Genomic DNA, 19,045 nt, shown 5'->3' on the forward strand with positions numbered 1-19,045 from the left:
TGGTGTTTTCAATCCTACACACAAGTTTCAGGGGGGGGGGCAGCATCTGGTATCTTGGTATCTAGGACCACAGGTTTCGAATCTGCGCCAGACAGCTCAGAACTCTATGACCACTAGAGGTCGCTGCAGCAGTCATACCGTAAGGCATGGCTGCGTGCGCTCCATGCCCCGAATCTAAAGTGAGGGCGCCACTGTGGAGCACATGGTCACAGTGGCCAGTAGCAACATACCCTGTCGTGTATTAGGACACATGCATCTCACTTAGTGGGGCAGTCTGGTACTCGCATTGATTCTGGAGACATTTTGCTTACAGGCATCAGGTTAGGTTAGGTTAGGTTAGGTTAGGTTAGGTTAGGTTAGGTTAGGTTAGGTTAGGTTAGGTTAGGTTAGGTTAGGTTAGGTTAGGTTAGGTTAGGTTAGGTTAGGTTAGGTTAGGTTAGGTTAGGATAGGTTAGGTTAAGTTAGGTTAGGTTAGGTTAGGTTAGGTTAGGTTAGGTTAGGTTAGGTTACGTTAGGTTAGGTTAGGTTAGGTTAGGTTAGGTTAGGTTAGGTTAGGTTAGGTTAGGTTAGGTTAGGTTAGGTTCGTCCCTTCCTCCCCGACACCGGCAGTTGACCAGCCTGGGTCTTCTCCCTTCTGCCAGCCATCACGGCACTGTATGTGGTGTTTTCAATCCTACACACAAGTTTCAGGGGGGGGGAGGATTTGGTATCTTGGTATCTAGTACCACAGGTTTCGAATCAGCGCCAGACAGCTCAGAACTCTATGACCACTAGAGGTCGCTGCAGCAGTCATACCGTAAGGCAGGGCTGCGTGCGCTCCATACCCCGAATCTAAAGTGAGGGCGCCACTGTGGAGCACATGGTCCCAGTGGCCAGTATCAACATACCCTGTCGTGTATTAAGACACATGCATCTCACTTAGTGAGGCAGTCTGGTACTCGCATTGATTCAGTTGACATTTTGCTTACAGGCATTAGGTTAGGTTAGGTTAGGTTAGGTTAGGTTAGGTTAGGTTAGGTTAGGTTAGGTTAGGTTAGGTTAGGTTAGGTTAGGTTAGGTTAGGTTAGGTTAGGTTAGGTTAGGTTAGGTTCGTCCCTTCCTCTCCGACACCGGCAATTGACCAGCCTGGGTCTTCTCCCTTCTGCCAGCCATCACGGCACTGTATGTGGTGTTTTCAATCCTACACACAAGTTTCAGGGGGGGGGAGGATCTGGTATCTTGGTATCTAGTACCACAGGTTTCGGTTCTGCGCCAGACAGCTCAGAATTCTATGACCACTAGAGGTCGCTGCAGCAGTCATACCGTAAGGCAGGGCTGCGTGCGCTCCATGCCCCGAATATAAAGTGAGGGCGCCACTGTGGAGCACATGGTCCCAGTGGCCAGTAGCAACATACCCTGTCGTGTATTAAGACACATGCATCTCACTTAGTGAGGCAGTCTGGTACTCGCATTGATTCAGTTGACATTTTGCTTACAGGCATCAGGTTAGGTTAGGTTAGGTTAGGTTAGGTTAGGTTAGGTTAGGTTAGGTTGGGTTAGGTTGGGTTAGGTTGGGTTAGGTTAGGTTAGGTTAGGTTAGGTTAGGTTCTTCGCTTCCTCACCGACACCGGCAGTTGATCAGCCTGGGTCTTCTCCCTTCTGCCAGCCATCACGGCACTGTATGTGGTGTTTTCAATCCTACACACAAGTTTCAGGGTGGGGGGGCAGCATCTGGTATCTTGGTATCTAGGACCACAGGTTTCGAATCTGCGCCAGACAGCTCAGAACTCTATGACCACTAGAGGTCGCTGCAGCAGTCATACCGTAAGGCATGGCTGCGTGCGCTCCATGCCCCGAATCTAAAGTGAGGGCGCCACTGTGGAGCACATGGTCCCATTGGCCAGTAGCAACATACCCTGTCGTGTATTAGGACACATGCATCTCACTTAGAGAGGCAGTCTGGTACTTGCATTGATTCAGTTGACATTTTGCTTACAGGCATCTGGTTAGGTTAGGTTAGGTTAGGTTAGGTTAGGTTAGGTTAGGTTAGGTTAGGTTAGGTTAGGTTAGGTTAGGTTAGGTTCGTCCCTTCCTCCCCGACACCGGCAGTTGATCAGCCTGGGTCTTCTCCCTTCCGCCAGCCATCACGGCACTGTATGTGGTGTTTTCAATCCTACACACAAGTTTCAGGGGGGGGGGCAGCATCTGGTATCTTGAAATCTAGGACCACAGGTTTCGAATCTGCGCCAGACAGCTCAGAACTCTATGACCACTAGAGGTTGCTGCAGCAGTCATACCGTAAGGCATGGCTGCGTGCGCTCCATGCCCCGAATCTAAAGTGAGGGCGCCACTGTGGAGCACATGGTCCCAGTGGCCAGTAGCAACATACCCTGTCGTGTATTAGGACACATGCATCTCACTTAGTGAGGCAGTCTGGTACTCGCATTGATTCAGTTGACATTTTGCTTACAGGCATCAGGTTAGGTTAGGTTAGGTTAGGTTAGGTTAGGTTAGGTTAGGTTAGGTTAGGTTAGGTTAGGATAGGTTAGGTTAGGTTAGGTTAGGTTAGGTTAGGTTAGGTTAGGTTAGGTTAGGTTAGGTTAGGTTAGGTTAGGTTAGGTTAGGTTAGGTTAGGTTGGGTTAGGTTGGGTTAGGTTAGGTTAGGTTAGGTTAGGTTAGGATCGTCGCTTCCTCCCCGACACCGGCAGTTGATCAGCCTGGGTCTTCTCCCTTCTGCCAGCCATCACGGCACTGTATGTGGTGTTTTCAGTCCTACACACAAGTTTCAGGGGGGGGGCAGTATCTGGTATCTTGGTATCTAGGACCACAGGTTTCGAATCTGCGCCAGACAGCTCAGAACTCTATGACCACTAGAGGTCGCTGCAGCAGTCATACCGTAAGGCATGGCTGCGTGCGCTCCATGCCCCGAATCTAAAGTGAGGGCGCCACTGTGGAGCACATGGTCCCAGTGGCCAGTAGCAACATACCCTGTCGTGTATTAGGACACATGCATCTCACTTAGAGAGGCAGTCTGGTACTCGCATTGATTCAGTTGACATTTTGCTTACAGGCATCTGGTTAGGTTAGGTTAGGTTAGGTTAGGTTAGGTTAGGTTGGGTTAGGTTGGGTTAGGTTGGGTTAGGTTAGGTTAGGTTAGGTTAGGTTAGGTTCGTCGCTTCCTCCCCGACACCGGCAGTTGATCAGCCTGGGTCTTCTCCCTTCTGCCAGCCATCACGGCACTGTATGTGGTGTTTTCAATCCTACACACAAGTTTCAGGGGGGGGGGCAGCATCTGGTATCTTGGTATCTAGGACCACAGGTTTCGAATCTGCGCCAGACAGCTCAGAACTCTATGACCACTAGAGGTCGCTGCAGCAGTCATACCGTAAGGCATGGCTGCGTGCGCTCCATGCCCCGAATCTAAAGTGAGGGCGCCACTGTGGAGCACATGGTCCCAGTGGCCAGTAGCAACATACCCTGTCGTGTATTAGGACACATGCATCTCACTTAGAGAGGCAGTCTGGTACTCGCATTGATTCAGTTGACATTTTGCTTACAGGCATCTGGTTAGGTTAGGTTAGGTTAGGTTAGGTTAGGTTAGGTTAGGTTAGGTTAGGTTAGGTTAGGTTAGGTTAGGTTAGGTTAGGTTAGGTTCGTCCCTTCCTCCCCGACACCGGCAGTTGATCAGCCTGGGTCTTCTCCCTTCTGCCAGCCATCACGGCACTGTATGTGGTGTTTTCAATCCTACACACAAGTTTCAGGGGGGGGGCAGCATCTGGTATCTTGGTATCTAGGACCACAGGTTTCGAATCTGCGCCAGACAGCTCAGAACTCTATGACCACTAGAGGTCGCTGCAGCAGTCATACCGTAAGGCATGGCTGCGTGCGCTCCATGCCCCGAATCTAAAGTGAGGGCGCCACTGTGGAGCACATGGTCACAGTGGCCAGTAGCAACATACCCTGTCGTGTATTAGGACACATGCATCTCACTTAGTGGGGCAGTCTGGTACTCGCATTGATTCTGTTGACATTTTGCTTACAGGCATCAGGTTAGGTTAGGTTAGGTTAGGTTAGGTTAGGTTAGGTTAGGTTAGGTTAGGTTAGGTTAGGTTAGGTTAGGTTAGGTTAGGTTAGGTTAGGTTAGGTTAGGTTAGGTTAGGTTAGGTTAGGTTAGGTTAGGTTAGGTTAGGTTAGGTTAGGTTAGGTTAGGTTAGGTTAGGTTAGGTTAGGTTAGGTTAGGTTAGGTTAGGTTAGGTTAGGTTAGGTTAGGTTAGGTTAGGTTAGGTTAGGTTAGGTTAGGTTAGGTTAGGTTAGGTTAGGTTCGTCCCTTCCTCCCCGACACCGGCAGTTGACCAGCCTGGGTCTTCTCCCTTCTGCCAGCCATCACGGCAGTGTATGTTGTGTTTTCAATCCTACACACAAGTTTCAGGGGGGGGGGAGGATTTGGTATCTTGGTATCTAGTACCACAGGTTTCGAATCTGCGCCAGACAGCTCAGAACTCTATGACCACTAGAGGTCGCTGCAGCAGTCATACCGTAAGGCAGGGCTGCGTGCGCTCCATACCCCGAATCTAAAGTGAGGGCGCCACTGTGGAGCACATGGTCCCAGTTGCCAGTAGCAACATACCCTGTCGTGTATTAAGACACATGCATCTCACTTAGTGAGGCAGTCTGGTACTCGCATTGATTCAGTTGACATTTTGCTTACAGGCATCAGGGTAGGTTAGGTTAGGTTAGGTTAGGTTAGGTTAGGTTAGGTTAGGTTAGGTTAGGTTAGGTTAGGTTAGGTTAGGTTAGGTTAGGTTAGGTTCGTCCCTTCCTCCCCGACACCGGCAGTTGACCAGCCTTGGTCTTCTCCCTTCTGCCAGCCATCATGGCACTGTATGTGGTGTTTTCAATCCTACACACAAGTTTCAGGGGGGGGGGGGGCAGCATCTGGTATGTTGGTATCTAGGACCACAGGTTTCGAATCTGCGCCAGACAGCTCAGAACTCTATGACCACTAGAGGTCGCTGCAGCAGTCATACCGTAAGGCATGGCTGCGTGCGCTCCATGCCCCGAATCTAAAGTGAGGGCGCCACTGTGGAGCACATGGTCCCAGTGGCCAGTAGCAACATACCCTGTCGTGTATTAGGACACATGCATCTCACTTAGAGAGGCAGTCTGGTAGTCGCATTGATTCAGTTGACATTTTGCTTACAGGCATCTGGTTAGGTTAGGTTAGGTTAGGTTAGGTTAGGTTAGGTTAGGTTAGGTTAGGTTAGGTTAGGTTAGGTTAGGTTAGGTTAGGTTAGGTTCGTCCCTTCCTCCCCGACACCGGCAGTTGATCAGCCTGGGTCTTCTCCCTTCTGCCAGCCATCACGGCACTGTATGTGGTATTTTCAATCCTACACACACGTTTCAGGGGGGGGGCAGCATCTGGTATCTTGGTATCTAGGACCACAGGTTTCGAATCTGCGCCAGACAGCTCAGAACTCTATGACCACTAGAGGTCGCTGCAGCAGTCATACCGTAAGGCATGGCTGCGTGCGCTCCATGCCCCGAATCTAAAGTGAGGGCGCCACTGTGGAGCACATGGTCACAGTGGCCAGTAGCAACATACCCTGTCGTGTATTAGGACACATGCATCTCACTTAGTGGGGCAGTCTGGTACTCGCATTGATTCTGTTGACATTTTGCTTACAGGCATCAGGTTAGGTTAGGTTAGGTTAGGTTAGGTTAGGTTAGGTTAGGTTAGGTTAGGTTAGGTTAGGTTAGGTTAGGTTAGGTTAGGTTAGGTTAGGTTAGGTTAGGTTAGGTTAGGTTAGGTTAGGTTAGGTTAGGTTAGGTTAGGTTAGGTTAGGTTAGGTTAGGTTAGGTTAGGTTAGGTTCGTCCCTTCCTCCCCGACACCGGCAGTTGATCAGCCTGGGTCTTCTCCCTTCCGCCAGCCATCACGGCACTGTATGTGGTGTTTTCAATCCTACACACAAGTTTCAGGGGGGGGGGGCAGCATCTGGTATCTTGAAATCTAGGACCACAGGTTTCGAATCTGCGCCAGACAGCTCAGAACTCTATGACCACTAGAGGTTGCTGCAGCAGTCATACCGTAAGGCATGGCTGCGTGCGCTCCATGCCCCGATTCTAAAGTGAGGGCGCCACGGTGGAGCACATGGTCCCAGTGGCCAGTAGCAACATACCCTGTCGTGTATTAGGACACATGCATCTCACTTAGTGAGGCAGTCTGGTACTCGCATTGATTCAGTTGACATTTTGCTTACAGGCATCAGGTTAGGTTAGGTTAGGTTAGGTTAGGTTAGGTTAGGTTAGGTTAGGTTAGGTTAGGTTAGGTTAGGTTAGAGGTTAGGTTAGGTTAGGTTAGGTTAGGTTAGGTTAGGTTAGGTTAGGTTAGGTTAGGTTAGGTTAGGTTAGGTTAGGTTAGGTTAGGTTGGGTTGGGTTAGGTTGGGTTAGGTTAGGTTAGGTTAGGTTAGGTTAGGATCGTCGCTTCCTCCCCGACACCGGCAGTTGATCAGCCTGGGTCTTCTCCCTTCTGCCAGCCATCACGGCACTGTATGTGGTGTTTTCAATCCTACACACAAGTTTCAGGGGGGGGGGGTAGTATCTGGTATCTTGGTATCTAGGACCACAGGTTTCGAATCTGCGCCAGACAGCTCAGAACTCTATGACCACTAGAGGTCGCTGCAGCAGTCATACCGTAAGGCATGGCTGCGAGCGCTCCATGCCCCGAATCTAAAGTGAGGGCGCCACTGTGGAGCACATGGTCCCAGTGGCCAGTAGCAACATACCCTGTCGTGTATTAGGACACATGCATCTCACTTAGAGAGGCAGTCTGGTACTCGCATTGATTCAGTTGACATTTTGCTTACAGGCATCTGGTTAGGTTAGGTTAGGTTAGGTTAGGTTAGGTTAGGTTAGGTTAGGTTGGGTTAGGTTGGGTTAGGTTAGGTTAGGTTAGGTTAGGTTAGGTTCGTCGCTTCCTCCCCGACACCGGCAGTTGATCAGCCTGGGTCTTCTCCCTTCTGCCAGCCATCACGGCACTGTATGTGGTGTTTTCAATCCTACACACAAGTTTCAGGGGGGGGGGCAGCATCTGGTATCTTGGTATCTAGGACCACAGGTTTCGAATCTGCGCCAGACAGCTCAGAACTCTATGACCACTAGAGGTCGCTGCAGCAGTCATACCGTAAGGCATGGCTGCGTGCGCTCCATGCCCCGAATCTAAAGCGAGGGCGCCACTGTGGAGCACATGGTCCCAGTGGCCAGTAGCAACATACCCTGTCGTGTATTAGGACACATGCATCTCACTTAGAGAGGCAGTCTGGTACTCGCATTGATTCAGTTGACATTTTGCTTACAGGCATCTGGTTAGGTTAGGTTAGGTTAGGTTAGGTTAGGTTAGGTTAGGTTAGGTTAGGTTAGGTTAGGTTAGGTTAGGTTAGGTTAGGTTAGGTTCGTCCCTTCCTCCCCGACACCGGCAGTTGATCAGCCTGGGTCTTCTCCCTTCTGCCAGCCATCACGGCACTGTATGTGGTGTTTTCAATCCTACACACAAGTTTCAGGGGGGGGGGGCAGCATCTGGTATCTTGGTATCTAGGACCACAGGTTTCGAATCTGCGCCAGACAGCTCAGAACTCTATGACCACTAGAGGTCGCTGCAGCAGTCATACCGTAAGGCATGGCTGCGTGCGCTCCATGCCCCGAATCTAAAGTGAGGGCGCCACTGTGGAGCACATGGTCACAGTGGCCAGTAGCAACATACCCTGTCGTGTATTAGGACACATGCATCTCACTTAGTGGGGCAGTCTGGTACTCGCATTGATTCTGTTGACATTTTGCTTACAGGCATCAGGTTAGGTTAGGTCTAGTTAGGTTAGGTTAGGTTAGGTTAGGTTAGGTTAGGCTAGGTTAGGTTAGGTTAGGTTAGGTTAGGTTAGGTTAGGTTAGGTTAGGTTAGGTTAGGTTAGGTTAGGTTAGGTTAGGTTAGGTTAGGTTAGGTTAGGTTAGGTTCGTCCCTTCCTCCACGACACCGGCAGTTGACCAGCCTGGGTCTTCTCCCTTCTGCCAGCCATCACGGCAGTGTATGTGGTGTTTTCAATCCTACACACAAGTTTCAGGGGGGGGGGGAGGATTTGGTATCTTGGTATCTAGTACCACAGGTTTCGAATCTGCGCCAGACAGCTCAGAACTCTATGACCACTAGAGGTCGCTGCAGCAGTCATACCGTAAGGCATGGCTGCGTGCGCTCCATGCCCCGAATCTAAAGTGAGGGCGCCACTGTGGAGCACATGGTCACAGTGGCCAGTAGCAACATACCCTGTCGTGTATTAGGACACATGCATCTCACTTAGTGGGGCAGTCTGGTACTCGCATTGATTCTGTTGACATTTTGCTTACAGGCATCAGGTTAGGTTAGGTTAGGTTAGGTTAGGTTAGGTTAGGTTAGGTTAGGTTAGGTTAGGTTAGGTTAGGTTAGGTTAGGTTAGGTTAGGTTAGGTTAGGTTAGGTTAGGTTAGGTTAGGTTAGGTTAGGTTAGGTTAGGTTAGGTTAGGTTAGGTTAGGTTCGTCCCTTCCTCCCCGACACCGGCAGTTGATCAGCCTGGGTCTTCTCCCTTCCGCCAGCCATCACGGCACTGTATGTGGTGTTTTCAATCCTACACACAAGTTTCAGGGGGGGGGGGGGCAGCATCTGGTATCTTGAAATCTAGGACCAGTGGTTTGGAATCTGCGCCAGACAGCTCAGAACTCTATGACCACTAGAGGTTGCTGCAGCAGTCATACCGTAAGGCATGGCTGCGTGCGCTCCATGCCCCGAATCTAAAGTGAGGGCGCCACGGTGGAGCACATGGTCCCAGTGGCCAGTAGCAACATACCCTGTCGTGTATTAGGACACATGCATCTCACTTAGTGAGGCAGTCTGGTACTCGCATTGATTCAGTTGACATTTTGCTTACAGGCATCAGGTTAGGTTAGGTTAGGTTAGGTTAGGTTAGGTTAGGTTAGGTTAGGTTAGGTTAGGTTAGGTTAGGTTAGGTTAGGTTAGGTTAGGTTAGGTTAGGTTAGGTTAGGTTAGGTTAGGTTAGGTTAGGTTAGGTTGGGTTGGGTTAGGTTGGGTTAGGTTAGGTTAGGTTAGGTTAGGTTAGGATCGTCGCTTCCTCCCCGACACCGGCAGTTGATCAGCCTGGGTCTTCTCCCTTCTGCCAGCCATCACGGCACTGTATGTGGTGTTTTCAATCCTACACACAAGTTTCAGGGGGGGGGGGTAGTATCTGGTATCTTGGTATCTAGGACCACAGGTTTCGAATCTGCGCCAGACAGCTCAGAACTCTATGACCACTAGAGGTCGCTGCAGCAGTCATACCGTAAGGCATGGCTGCGAGCGCTCCATGCCCCGAATCTAAAGTGAGGGCGCCACTGTGGAGCACATGGTCCCAGTGGCCAGTAGCAACATACCCTGTCGTGTATTAGGACACATGCATCTCACTTAGAGAGGCAGTCTGGTACTCGCATTGATTCAGTTGACATTTTGCTTACAGGCATCTGGTTAGGTTAGGTTAGGTTAGGTTAGGTTAGGTTAGGTTAGGTTAGGTTGGGTTAGGTTGGGTTAGGTTAGGTTAGGTTAGGTTAGGTTAGGTTCGTCGCTTCCTCCCCGACACCGGCAGTTGATCAGCCTGGGTCTTCTCCCTTCTGCCAGCCATCACGGCACTGTATGTGGTGTTTTCAATCCTACACACAAGTTTCAGGGGGGGGGGCAGCATCTGGTATCTTGGTATCTAGGACCACAGGTTTCGAATCTGCGCCAGACAGCTCAGAACTCTATGACCACTAGAGGTCGCTGCAGCAGTCATACCGTAAGGCATGGCTGCGTGCGCTCCATGCCCCGAATCTAAAGCGAGGGCGCCACTGTGGAGCACATGGTCCCAGTGGCCAGTAGCAACATACCCTGTCGTGTATTAGGACACATGCATCTCACTTAGAGAGGCAGTCTGGTACTCGCATTGATTCAGTTGACATTTTGCTTACAGGCATCTGGTTAGGTTAGGTTAGGTTAGGTTAGGTTAGGTTAGGTTAGGTTAGGTTAGGTTAGGTTAGGTTAGGTTAGGTTAGGTTAGGTTAGGTTCGTCCCTTCCTCCCCGACACCGGCAGTTGATCAGCCTGGGTCTTCTCCCTTCTGCCAGCCATCACGGCACTGTATGTGGTGTTTTCAATCCTACACACAAGTTTCAGGGGGGGGGGCAGCATCTGGTATCTTGGTATCTAGGACCACAGGTTTCGAATCTGCACCAGACAGCTCAGAACTCTATGACCACTAGAGGTCGCTGCAGCAGTCATACCGTAAGGCATGGCTGCGTGCGCTCCATGCCCCGAATCTAAAGTGAGGGCGCCACTGTGGAGCACATGGTCACAGTGGCCAGTAGCAACATACCCTGTCGTGTATTAGGACACATGCATCTCACTTAGTGGGGCAGTCTGGTACTCGCATTGATTCTGTTGACATTTTGCTTACAGGCATCAGGTTAGGTTAGGTCTAGTTAGGTTAGGTTAGGTTAGGTTAGGTTAGGTTAGGCTAGGTTAGGTTAGGTTAGGTTAGGTTAGGTTAGGTTAGGTTAGGTTAGGTTAGGTTAGGTTAGGTTAGGTTAGGTTAGGTTAGGTTAGGTTAGGTTAGGTTAGGTTCGTCCCTTCCTCCACGACACCGGCAGTTGACCAGCCTGGGTCTTCTCCCTTCTGCCAGCCATCACGGCAGTGTATGTGGTGTTTTCAATCCTACACACAAGTTTCAGGGGGGGGGGAGGATTTGGTATCTTGGTATCTAGTACCACAGGTTTCGAATCTGCGCCAGACAGCTCAGAACTCTATGACCACTAGAGGTCGCTGCAGCAGTCATACCGTAAGGCAGGGCTGCGTGCGCTCCATACCCCGAATCTAAAGTGAAGGCGCCACTGTGGAGCACATGGTCCCAGTGGCCAGTAGCAACATACCCTGTCGTGTATTAAGACACATGCATCTCACTTAGTGAGGCAGTCTGGTACTCGCATTGATTCAGTTGACATTTTGCTTACAGGCATCAGGTTAGGTTAGGTTAGGTTAGGTTAGGTTAGGTTAGGTTAGGTTAGGTTAGGTTAGGTTAGGTTAGGTTAGGTTAGGTTAGGTTAGGTTAGGTTAGGTTAGGTTAGGTTAGGTTAGGTTAGGTTAGGTTTGTCCCTTCCTCCCCGATACCGGCAGTTGACCAGCCTGGGTCTTCTCCCTTCTGCCAGCCATCACGGCACTGTATGTGGTGTTTTCAATCCTACACACAAGTTTCAGGGGGCGGGGGGCAGCATCTGGTATCTTGGTATCTAGTACCACAGGTTTCGGTTCTGCGCCAGACAGCTCAGAACTCTATGACCACTAGAGGTCGCTGCAGCAGTCATACCGTAAGGCAGGGCTGCGTGCGCTCCATGCCCCGTATATAAAGTGAGGACGCCATGGTCCCAGTGGCCAGTAGCAACATACCCTGTCATGTATTAAGACACATGCATCTCACTTAGTGAGGCAGTCTGGTACTCGCATTGATTCAGTTGACATTTTGCTTACAGGCATCAGGTTAGGTTAGGTTAGGTTAGGTTAGGTTAGGTTAGGTTAGGTTAGGTTAGGTTAGGTTAGGTTAGGTTAGGTTAGGTTAGGTTAGGTTGGGTTAGGTTGGGTTAGGTTGGGTTAGGTTAGGTTAGGTTAGGTTAGGTTAGGTTCTTCGCTTCCTCCCCGACACCGGCAGTTGATCAGCCTGGGTCTTCTCCCTTCTGCCAGCCATCACGGCACTGTATGTGGTGTTTTCAATCCTACACACAAGTTTCAGGGGGGGGGGGGCAGCATCTGGTATCTTGGTATCTAGGACCACAGGTTTCGAATCTGCGCCAGACAGCTCAGAACTCTATGACCACTAGAGGTCGCTGCAGCAGTCATACCGTAAGGCATGGCTGCGTGCGCTCCATGCCCCGAATCTAAAGTGAGGGCGCCACTGTGGAGCACATGGTCCCAGTGGCCAGTAGCAACATACCCTGTCGTGTATTAGGACACATGCATCTCACTTAGAGAGGCAGTCTGGTACTTGCATTGATTCAGTTGACATTTTGCTTACAGGCATCTGGTTAGGTTAGGTTAGGTTAGGTTAGGTTAGGTTAGGTTAGGTTAGGTTAGGTTAGGTTCGTCCCTTCCTCCCCGACACCGGCAGTTGATCAGCCTGGGTCTTCTCCCTTCCGCCAGCCATCACGGCACTGTATGTGGTGTTTTCAATCCTACACACAAGTTTCAGGGGGGGGGGGGCAGCATCTGGTATCTTGAAATCTAGGACCACAGGTTTCGAATCTGCGCCAGACAGCTCAGAACTCTATGACCACTAGAGGTTGCTGCAGCAGTCATACCGTAAGGCATGGCTGCGTGCGCTCCATGCCCCGAATCTAAAGTGAGGGTGCCACTGTGGAGCACATGGTCCCAGTGGCCAGTAGCAACATACCCTGTCGTGTATTAGGACACATGCATCTCACTTAGTGAGGCAGTCTGGTACTCGCATTGATTCAGTTGACATTTTGCTTACAGGCATCAGGTTAGGTTAGGTTAGGTTAGGTTAGGTTAGGTTAGGTTAGGTTAGTTTAGGTTAGGTTAGGTTAGGTTAGGTTAGGTTAGGTTAGGTTAGGTTAGGTTAGGTTAGGTTAGGTTAGGTTAGGTTAGGTTAGGTTAGGTTTAGGTTAGGGTAGGTTATGTTAGGTTAGGTTAGGTTAGGTTAGGTTAGGTTAGGTTAGGTTAGGTTAGGTTAGGTTAGGTTAGGTTAGGTTAGGTTCGTCCCTTCCTCCCCGACACCGGCAGTTGACCAGCCTGGGTCTTCTCCCTTCTGCCAGACATCACGGCACTTTATGTGGTGTTTTCAATCCTACACACAAGTTTCAGGGGGGGGGGGAGGATTTGGTATCTTGGTATGTAGTACCACAGGTTTCGAATCTGCGCCAGACAGCTCAGAACTCTATGACCACTAGAGGTCGCTGCAGCAGTCATACCGTAAGGCAGGGCTGCGTGCGCTCCATACCTCGAATCTAAAGTGAGGGCGCAACTGTGGAGCACATGGTCCCAGTGGCCAGTAGCAACATACCCTGTCGTGTATTAAGACACAAGCATCTCACTTAGTGAGGCAGTATGGTACTCGCATTGATTCAGTTGACATTTTGCTTACAGGCATCAGGTTAGGTTGGGTTAGGTTAGGTTAGGTTAGGTTAGGTTAGGTTAGGTTAGGTTAGGTTAGGTTAGGTTAGGTTAGGTTACGTTAGGTTAGGTTAGGTTAGGTTAGGTTAGGTTAGGTTAGGTTAGGTTAGGTTAGGTTAGGTTAGGTTCGTCCCTTCCTCCCCGACACCGGCAGTTGACCAGCCTGGGTCTTCTAACTTCTGCCAGCCATCAGGGCACTGTATGTGGTGTTTTCAATCCTACACACAAGTTTCAGGGGGGGGGGGGGAGGATCGGGTATCTTGGTATCTAGTACCACAGGTTTCAGTTCTGCGCCAGACAGCTCAAACTCTATGACCACTAGAGGTCGCTGCAGCAGTCATACCGTAAGGCAGGGCTGCGTGCGCTCCATGCCCCGAATCTAAAGTGAGGGCGCCACTGTGGAGCACATGGTCCCAGTGGCCAGTAGCAACATACCCTGTCGTATATTAGGACACATGCATCTCACTTAGAGAGGCAGTCTGGTACTTGCATTGATTCAGTTGACATTTTGCTTACAGGCATCTGGTTAGGTTAGGTTAGGTTAGGTTAGGTTAGGTTAGGTTAGGTTAGGTTAGGTTAGGTTAGGTTAGGTTAGGTTAGGTTAGGTTAGGTTAGGTTAGGTTAGGTTAGGTTAGGTTAGGTTAGGTTAGGTTAGGTTAGGTTAGGTTAGGTTAGGTTAGGTTAGGTTAGGTTAGGTTAGGTTAGGTTAGGTTAGGTTAGGTTAGGTTAGGTTAGGTTAGGTTAGGTTAGGTTAGGTTAGGTTAGGTTAGGTTAGGTTCGTCCCTTCCTCCCCGACACCGGCAGTTGATCAGCCTGGGTCTTCTCCCTTCTGCCAGCCATCACGGCACTGTATGTGGTGTTTTCAATCCTACACACAAGTTTCAGGGGGGGGGGCAGCATCTGGTATCTTGGTATCTAGGACCACAGGTTTCGAATCTGCGCCAGACAGCTCAGAACTCTATGACCACTAGAGGTCGCTGCAGCAGTCATACCGTAAGGCATGGCTGCGTGCGCTCCATGCCCCGAATCTAAAGTGAGGGCGCCACTTTGGAGCACATGGTCTCAGTGGCCAGTAGCAACATACCCTGTCGTGTATTAGGACACATGCATCTCACTTAGAGAGGCAGTCTGGTACTCGCATTGATTCAGTGGACATTTTGCTTACAGGCATCTGGTTAGGTTAGGTTAGGTTAGGTTAGGTTAGGTTAGGTTAGGTTAGGTTAGGTTAGGTTAGGTTCGTCCCTTCCTCCCCGACACCGGCAGTTGATCAGCCTGGGTCTTCTCCCTTCTGCCAGCCATCACGGCACTGTATGTGGTGTTTTCAATCCTACACACAAGTTTCAGGGGGGGGGGGGACGGGGCAGCATCTGGTATCTTGGTATCTAGGACCACAGATTTAGAATCTGCGCCAGACAGCTCAGAACTCTATGACCACTAGAGGTTGCTGCAGCAGTCATACCATAAGGCATGGCTGCGTGCGCTCCATGCCCCGAATCTAAAGTGAGGGCGCCACTGTGGAGCACATGGTCCCAGTGGCCAGTAGCAACATACCCTGTCATGTATTAGGACACATGCATCTCACTTAGTGAGGCAGTCTGGTACTCGCATTGATTCAGTTGACATTTTGCTTACAGGCATCAGGTTAGGTTAGGTTAGGTTAGGTTAGGTTAGGTTAGGTTAGGTTAGGTTAGGTTAGGTTAGGTTAGGTTAGGTTATGTTAGGTTAGGTTAGGTTAGGTTAGGTTAGGTTAGGTTAGGTTAGGTTAGGTTAGGTTAGGTTCGTCCCTTCTTCCCCGACACCGGCAGTTGATCAGCCTGGGTCTTCTCCCTTCTGCCAGCCATCACGGCACTGTATGTGGTGTTTTCAATCCTACACACAAGTTTCAGGGGGGGGGGGCAGCATCTGGTATCTTGGAATCTAGGACCACAGGTTTCGAATCTGCGCCAGACAGCTCAGAACTCTATGACCACTAGAGGTCGCTGCAGCAGTCATACCGTAAGGCATGGCTGCGTGCGCTCCATGCCCCGAATCTAAAGTGAGGGCGCCACTGTGGAGCACATGGTCACAGTGGCCAGTAGCAACATACCCTGTCGTGTATTAGGACACATGCATCTCACTTAGTGGGGCAGTCTGGTACTCGCATTGATTCTGTTGACATTTTGCTTACAGGCATCAGGTTAGGTTAGGTTAGGTTAGGTTAGGGTAGGTTAGGTTAGGTTAGGTTAGGTTAGGTTAGGTTAGGTTAGGTTAGGTTAGAGGTTAGGTTAGGTTAGGTTAGGTTAGGTTAGGTTAGGTTAGGTTAGGTTAGGTTAGGTTAGGTTAGGTTAGGTTAGGTTAGGTTAGGTTCGTCCCTTCCTCCCCGACACCGGCAGTTGACCAGCCTGGGTCTTCTCCCTTCTGCCAGCCATCACGGCACTGTATGTGGTGTTTTCAGTCCTACACACAAGTTTCAGGGGGGGGAGGATTTGGTATCTTGGTATCTAGTACCACAGGTTTCGAATCTGCGCCAGACAGCTCAGAACTCTATGACCACTAGAGGTCGCTGCAGCAGTCATACCGTAAGGCAGGGCTGCGTGCGCTCCATAACCCGAATCTAAAGTGAGGGCGCCACTGTGGAGCACATGGTCCCAGTGGCCAGTAGCAACATACCCTGTCGTGTATTAAGACACATGCATCTCACTTAGTGAGGCAGTCTGGTACTCGCATTGATTCAGTTGACATTTTGCTTACAGGCATCAGGTTAGGTTAGGTTAGGTTAGGTTAGGTTAGGTTAGGTTAGGTTAGGTTCGTCCCTTCCTCCCCGACACCGGCAGTTGACCAGCCTGGGTCTTCTCCCTTCTGCCAGCCATCACGGCACTGTATGTGGTGTTTTCAACCCTACACACAAGTTTCAGGGGGGGGGGAGGATCTGGTATCTTGGTATCTAGTACCACAGGTTTTGGTTCTGCGCCAGACAGCTCAGAACTCTATGACCACTAGAGGTCGCTGCAGCAGTCATACCGTAAGGCAGGGCTGCGTGCGCTCCATGCCCCGAATCTAAAGTGAGGGCGCCACTGTGGAGCACATGGTCCCAGTGGCCAGTAGCAACATACCCTGTCGTGTATTAAGACACATGCATCTCACTTAGTGAGGCAGTCTGGTACTCGCATTGATTCAGTTGACATTTTGCTTACAGGCATCAGGTTAGGTTAGGTTAGGTTAGGTTAGGTTAGGTTAGGTTAGGTTAGGTTAGGTTAGGTTAGGTTAGGTTAGGTTAGGTTAGGTTAGGTTGGGTTAGGTTAGGTTAGGTTAGGTTAGGTTCTTCGCTTCCTCCCCGACACCGGCAGTTGATCAGCCTGGGTCTTCTCCCTTCTGCCAGCCATCACGGCACTGTATGTGGTGTTTTCAATCCTACACACAAGTTTCAGGGGGGGGGGGCAGCATCTGGTATCTTGGTATCTAGGACCACAGGTTTCGAATCTGCGCCAGACAGCTCAGAACTCTATGACCACTAGAGGTCGCTGCAGCAGTCATACCGTAAGGCATGGCTGCGTGCGCTCCATGCCCCGAATCTAAAGTGAGGGCGCCACTGTGGAGCACATGGTCCCAGTGGCCAGTAGCAACATACCCTGTCGTGTATTAGGACACATGCATCTCACTTAGAGAGGCAGTCTGGTACTTGCATTGATTCAGTTGACATTTTGCTTACAGGCATCTGGTTAGGTTAGGTTACGTTAGGTTAGGTTAGGTTAGGTTAGGTTAGGTTAGGTTAGGTTCGTCCCTTCCTCCCCGACACCGGCAGTTGACCAGCCTGGGTCTTCTCCCTTCTGCCAGCCATCACGGCACTGTATGTGGTGTTTTCAATCCTACACGCAAGTTTCAGGGGGGGGGGGGGGAGGATCTGGTATCTTGGTATCTAGTACCACAGGTTTCGGTTCTGCGCCAGACAGCTCAGAACTCTATGACCACTAGAGGTCGCTGCAGCAGTCATACCGTAAGGCAGGGCTGCGTGCGCTCCATGCCCCGAATCTAAAGTGAGGGCGCCACTGTGGAGCACATGGTCCCAGTGGCCAGTAGCAACATACCCTGTCGTGTATTAAGACACATGCATCTCACTTAGTGAGGCAGTCTGGTACTCGCATTGATTCAGTTGACATTTTGCTTACAGGCATCAGGTTAGGTTAGGTTAGGTTAGGTTAGGTTAGGTTAGGTTAGGTTAGGTTAGGTTAGGTTAGGTTAGGTTAGGTTAGGTTAGGTTGGGTTAGGTTGGGTTAGGTTGGGTTAGGTTAGGTTAGGTTAGGTTAGGTTAGGTTAGGTTCGTCGCTTCCTCCCCGACACCGGCAGTTGATCAGCCTGGGTCTTCTCCCTTCTGCCAGCCATCACGGCACTGTATGTGGTGTTTTCAATCCTACACACAAGTTTCAGGGGGGGGGCAGCATCTGGTATCTTGATATCAAGGACCACAGGTTTCGAATCTGCGCCAGACAGCTCAGAACTCTATGACCACTAGAGGTCGCTGCAGCAGTCATACCGTAAGGCATGGCTGCGTGCGCTCCATGCACCGAATCTAAAGTGAGGGCGCCACTGTGGAGCACATGGTCCCAGTGGCCAGTAGCAACATACCCTGTCGTGTATTAGGACACATGCATCTCACTTAGAGAGGCAGTCTGGTACTCGCATTGATTCAGTTGACATTTTGCTTACAGGCATCTGGTTAGGTTAGGTTAGGTTAGTTTAGGTTAGGTTAGGTTAGGTTAGGTTAGGTTAGGTTAGGTTAGGTTAGGTTAGGTTAGGTTAGGTTAGGTTAGGTTAGGTTAGGTTAGGTTAGGTTAGGTTAGGTTGGGTTAGGTTGGGTTAGGTTAGGTTAGGTTAGGTTAGGTTAGGTTCTTCGCTTCCTCCCCGACACCGGCAGTTGATCAGCCTGGGTCTTCTCCCTTCTGCCAGCCATCACGGCACTGTATGTGGTGTTTTCAATCCTGCACACAAGTTTCAGGGGGGGGGGGCAACATCTAGTATCTTGGTATCTAGGACCACAGGTTTCGAATCTGCGCCAGAGAGCTCAGAACTCTATGACCACTAGAGGTCGCTGCAGCAGTCATACCGTAAGGCATGGCTGCGTGCGCTCCATGCCCCGAATCTAAAGTGAGGGCGCCACTGTGGAGCACATGGTCCCAGTGGCCAGTAGCAACATACCCTGTCGTGTATTAGGACACATGCATCTCACTTAGAGTGGCAGTCTGGTACTCGCATTGATTCAGTTGACATTTTGCTTACAGGCATCTGGTTAGGTTAGGTTAGGTTAGGTTAGGTTAGGTTAGGTTAGGTTAGGTTAGGTTAGGTTAGGTTAGGTTCGTCCCTTCCTCCCCGACACCGGCAGTTGATCAGCCTGGGTCTTCTCCCTTCTGCCAGCCATCACGGCACTGTATGTGGTGTTTTCAATCCTACACACAAGTTTCAGGGGGGGGGGGGGGCAGCATCTAGTAACTTGAAATCTAGGACCACAGGTTTCGAATCTGCGCCAGACAGGTCAGAACTCTATGACCACTAGAGGTTGCTGCAGCAGTCATACCGTAAGGCATGGCTGCGTGCGCTCCATGCCCCGAATCTAAAGTGAGGGCGCCACTGTGGAGCACATGGTCCCAGTGGCCAGTAGCAACATACGCTGTCGTGTATTAAGACACATGCATCTCACTTAGTGAGGCAGTCTGGTACTCGCATTGATTCAGTTGACATTTTGCTTACAGGCATCAGGTTAGGTTAGGTTAGGTTAGGTTAGGTTAGGTTAGGTTAGGTTAGGTTAGGTTAGGTTAGGTTAGGTTAGGTTAGGTTAGGTTAGGTTAGGTTAGGTTAGGTTCGTCCCT

Source organism: Schistocerca nitens, chromosome 3, assembly GCF_023898315.1.
Source record: "Schistocerca nitens isolate TAMUIC-IGC-003100 chromosome 3, iqSchNite1.1, whole genome shotgun sequence".
Lineage (NCBI taxonomy): Eukaryota > Metazoa > Arthropoda > Insecta > Orthoptera > Acrididae > Schistocerca > Schistocerca nitens.